Source organism: Macadamia integrifolia, unplaced genomic scaffold, assembly GCF_013358625.1.
Source record: "Macadamia integrifolia cultivar HAES 741 unplaced genomic scaffold, SCU_Mint_v3 scaffold536, whole genome shotgun sequence".
Lineage (NCBI taxonomy): Eukaryota > Viridiplantae > Streptophyta > Magnoliopsida > Proteales > Proteaceae > Macadamia > Macadamia integrifolia.
The window spans coordinates 193,864-199,204 of NW_024870477.1; positions in this window are offsets into that span (position 1 = coordinate 193,864).

The following is a 5,341-nucleotide window of genomic DNA, read 5'->3' on the forward strand; positions in this document are numbered from 1 at the left end:
AGTTGAAGCTGAAGTGGGAGACGACACCTGGCAATTCCAGATTGGGGCTACCATGCGAGGGCCGCAACAAGAAAGACTCGTCTCATTCCTGCAGAGCAACGCTGACGTATTCGCTTGGTCGGCATCGGATATGCCCGGGATCGACCGAGAAGTAATAGAACATCACCTGAACGTTAGCCCCATGAAGAAGCCGGTGCAGCAGAGGAAAAGGACGTTCGCCCCAGAAAGACAGAAGAAGATAAACGAGGAAGTGGAAAAGTTACTGAAGGCCCGGTTCATCCGAGAGATCCAGTACCCGGAGTGGATATCTAACGTGGTGATGGTCCCGAAGGCAAACGGAAAGTGGAGGATCTGCATTGACTTCACTGACCTGAATAAGGCCTGCCCCAAGGATGCATACCCCCTGCCAAAGATAGACCTGCTCATCGACGCGACCGCGGGATACGAGACGCTGAGTTTCATGGATGCATACTCGGGGTACAACCAAATCAAAATGGCCGAGGCTGATGTCCCGAAAACGTCCTTCATAACTGAGGGAGGGTTGTACTGCTATGAGGTCATGCCTTTCGGACTGAAGAACGCGGGGGCCACCTATCAGAGGTTGGTGAACAAAGTTTTTAAAGGGCTAATCGGCAAGACCATGGAAGTGTACGTGGATGACATGCTCGTGAAAAGCCTGAAGGCAGAAAGGCACATCCAAGACTTGGAAGAGGCGTTCCAAGTGCTACGACGGTACGGCATGAAGCTGAATCCAGCAAAATGTGCCTTCGGAGTAGCCTCGGGGAAGTTCCTCGGCTTCATCGTTTCAGAGAGAGGAATCGAAGCCAACCCAGTCAAAATACAAGCCATTCGGGACATGAGGTCACCCCAGAACGTAAAGCAAGTCCAGGAGCTGACGGGTCAGGTAGCTGCCCTAGGAAGATTTATGTCCCGGTCTGCTGATAGATGCCTTCCTTTCTTCAAGGCGCTGAAAGGGGCTAAAAGGTTCGAGTGGACGGAGGAGTGCGAAAGATCTTTCGAGCAATTGAAGGAGTACTTGGCCGCACCCCCACTGCTGACAAAGCCGAACACCGGAGATGTCCTACAGTTGTACCTTGCTGTATCGACGGTTGCTGTAAGCGCCGTACTGACGAAAGAGGAAGGAAAGCAACAACGGCCAATATACTACGTCAGCCGAACCCTTTTAGATGCCGAGACAAGATACCGAAAGGCGGAAAAAGTGGCGTACGCCCTCGTGACGGCGGCAAGGAAGCTGAGGCCATATTTTCAGTCACATACGGTATGCGTACTCACCGACCAGCCTCTGAAAAAAAATATTGCAACGGCCAGATATGTCCGGTCGTCTAGTAAATTGGGCCATAGAGCTAGGAGAGTTCGACATCCAGTACAAGCCGAGAACCGCAATTAAAGCACAGTCCCTCGCAGACTTCATAGCGGAGACGACGATTCCCGATGACCCGCAGGAATCTGCCGAGGGACGAGCGGATGAGACTTGGACGCTGTATGTGGATGGGGCTTCCAACAGCGATGGAAGTGGCGCTGGGATTGTGTTGGTAAGCCCCGAAGGCTTCAAAGTAGAGTGCGCCCTACGGTTCGACTTCGACGCCTCCAACAACGAAGCGGAGTACGAAGCGATAATAGCCGGAATTAATCTGGCTCGGGCTTTGATGGTGAAGGAACTAGTAGTAAATAGCGACTCCCAACTCGTCGTGCGACAAGTGAATGGCGAATACGAGGCCAAAGAGCAGAGGATGGCCGAATACTTGAACACGGTGCGAGAAAGGTCAGCGGTTTTTAAGGAATTTGAGGTAAAGCAAGTGTCACGAGAAGAGAATGCTAGCGCAGACGCGCTGTCGCAGCTGGCCACTTCCGACTCCGCGGAACTTGGGCGAACGGTGTATTTCGAAGTACTACCACGGCCAAGCATCGAGAAACCCCACGAGGTGTTACCCGTAGGTGAAAACGGCCGAGGCTGGATGGACGCCATAATAGAATACCTCAAGGAGGGGAAGCTCCCAGAGAACAGGGACGAAGCAAGAAAAGTAAGAATGAGGTCGGCACGCTTTTTCCTGAAGGATGACACGCTGTACAAGATAGGGTTTACCTCACCGTACCTCAAGTGCCTGGATTCGTCCGACGGTGAGTACGCGCTCCGGGACGTGCATGAAGGAATATGTGGCCAACACCTTGGGGCTCGGGCCCTGGCTCACAAAGTGCTAAGGCAGGGCCTGTACTGGCTGACAATGAGGAAGGACGCAGAAGCACTGGTCAGGAAATGCGTCAAGTGCCAGATGTTCGCCCCCGTTCCTAGGCTACATTCTACCGAACTGTCGTCCTTATCTAGCCCAGTACCGTTCGCCATGTGGGGGATGGACATCCTAGGCCCGTTCCCCTTGGCCACGAGACAAAGGAAGTTTGTGGTGGTGGCAGTCGACTACTTCACGAAATGGGCGGAAGCCGAAGCCCTAGCAACGATAACAGAGAAGAACATAAGGGACTTCTTCCAAAGGGCGGTGGTATACAGATTCGGAATCCCCCAGGTCGTGGTTACGGATAATGGCACTCAGTTTGCCAATCCAACCTTCGACGCGTTCTGTGAAGCCCTCGGCAAACCTCCGTCGGGTATCCCTCGACCAATGGGCAAACAGAAGTAACCAACCGTACGTTACTCCAGGGGATAAAAAAGAGGCTAGATGATGCCAAAGGACTATGGGCAGACGAGTTGCACCACATTCTCTGGGCCTACCGCACCACTGAGAGGTTAGCTACCGGAGAAACACCCTTCATGTTAACATACGGCACTGAAGTTGTACTCCCAGTGGAGATAGGGGCTATTACCCATCGGATTCGGTACTACAACGAAGACGAAAATGACAAAGGACTCCGGGCAAATTTGGACCTCTTGGCAGAAACCAGAGAAGCTTCACAGGAAAGGATGGCCGCCTACCAACGGAGGGTCGCCAGGCACTACAACACCAAAGTCCGGAAGAACGAGTTTAGGCAGGGCGACCTTGTCCTCAGAAGGGCGGAAGTATCGGACCCAAGGCATCAAGGGAAGCTAGACCCAAGCTGGGAAGGTCCCTACAGAGTCTCGAGGGTAATACGACCAGGGTCCTACCACCTAGAGACTACGGGGGGAGTAAGGGTACCCCGATCGTGGAACTCAGATAATCTAAGAAAATTCCACCAGTAGTGATGTGGCTCTGTTAATTTTTTTCCGTCCGTAGTTCTTTGCAATTATTGGTCTTCTGAACCTTTTAAAATTGTAATTCATCTTGAAACCCGCAAGATTTAATTCATGAATAATACGAGAGCTGGTTTACGGCAACTGAGGATCCTCCAGGCTGATTACCTCTAACCCTGGGGAACGGATCCACACCTTGGAGGCTCGATCACCCCTTCGGCTCGGAGTTCGGCCATAGCCGAACAGACCTGACCGAAGGGGTAACATCTAACAGACCCTTCGGCTGGAGCCGAGGGTACCTTCGGAGATTCGGTCAACCTTTCGACCCAAGCCGAAAGCAAAATACTTTGTATTGCCTGGCGATCCTGATCATTGGAGGGTCGACCTTCGGTGAACCTCTCGACCTTTGGTGAACCCTTCGGCTCGAGCCGAGAGGGAAACACTTGGTAAAATATTGCTAGTAATAACAGGGTCGGCCTTCGTCTGACTTACTGACGGGTCAACCCTCGGTGAAGACCTAGCATCTAATAGACCCTTCGGCTGGAGCTGAGGATACACACGGTGGACTGCTTGGTGATTGACCATTGGAGGGTCGACCTTCGGTGGACCCCTCGACCTTCGGTGGACCCCTCGACTTTCGGTGAACCCTTCGGCTCGAGCCGAGAGGGAGAATACTTGGTAAAATATTGCTAGTGATAATAGGGTCGGCCTTCGTCGGACATACTAACAGGTCGACCCTCGGCCAAGTCTCGGGAAAACAAGCTTAAGAAGGTCAGCTAGGGTTTCGGCCCTCTGCAACTATCTACGAACCAAAAATCATTACGCGACAGTTTGAAAAAGAACATTGCATTCATAAAGCCGAAGGCGAAGATTACATACGAGGCCCGAAGGCTAGTTACATATAAAGCCCGAAGGCAAAAGACTACACAAAAGCCCGAAGGCTAGTTACATGACAAGGGGGGTAGCCTGCACTGAGAACCGAGGCGACCTTAAGGAGCGTCCGTCGGGTTCGCGGTCTCGTCTTCGGCGGGGAGTGCTTCCTAGTCCGAACCCCCACGACCAGGAGTCGGAGGGACTTCCCTAGGCAGCTGGATCTCACCTTCCTCGCTGCCGCCTCCACCGTCGGCGTCGGCAACCTCCGTGGTCGATGGCACCGCCTCCACATCGTCGTCCTCAAAGATGAGGCCGCTGTCTGCAAAGGAAACCCCAGGGTAGCGCCCGAGGACCCAATCTCGGACCTCGGTAGCGCCCATGGTGTACCCTGGGGCGATGGCGTTCTTGATCTCCTCCTTGAAGGCCTCAGAGGACCGATACTTTTCGACCCCTCGGGCTTCAGCTTCCTGAAGGCGGGCCCTCACTTGTGACTTCAACTCCGAGAGCTTCCGTTCGCACTCTCGGCGCTCGAGGGCTAGGTCGCACTCCAGGTGCTCCACCTTCTCGAGGAGGAGGGAGCGCTCGTTGTCTAGGGAGACCTTCTCCCTCTCGCTGGTTTCAAGCTCCCGACACATGGCCTCGGCTCGGAGGACCAGCTGACCCATCTGGTTCTGAGCCTGCGCAAAGCACCGAAGGTCAGAATGAAAAAAATATACACATATATATATACGTATATAGTACGAGTAAGAAAGAGGTAGGAAGGCCGAAGGAGAAGGGGACCGAAGCTTACCCCCGCCATGAAGATGCACGCCGAGGTGAGCATTGCCGCCGTCCCTTGCTTCTGGGCTTTGGTGGCGTCTCGGGGGAGACTCCCCTTCGTCACCAACTCTCTGGCAACTCGTCCGACGGTCAGAGAGTCGTCTTCCTTCACCGACCATTGTGGGATGAACCCCACCTCGGCCCTCGACGACGGGACCTTCAGGCCTCGGGAGGCAGTGGCGGACGAAGGGTCTTGAGCCAGACCGTCTCTGGGAGCAGCAAGGGCTTGGACAGCCTCGGCAGTCGACCCCTCCACCCTGGGCCTCTTCTTCGGGGTCTCGGAAGACGGACCCGCCTTTTCCTTCCTCTTGGGTTTTGGCTGCTGGGTGGCGTCGCGGGCCTTGGCTTCCTTTATCTTTGCCTGTCTTGCGGCGGCGGCGGCCTTAGCCTCGGCTCTGGTAACTTGCACTGCAAGAAGAAACAAGAGGTATCAGTACGAAAGACCGACACTCGAAGGAAGAAGAC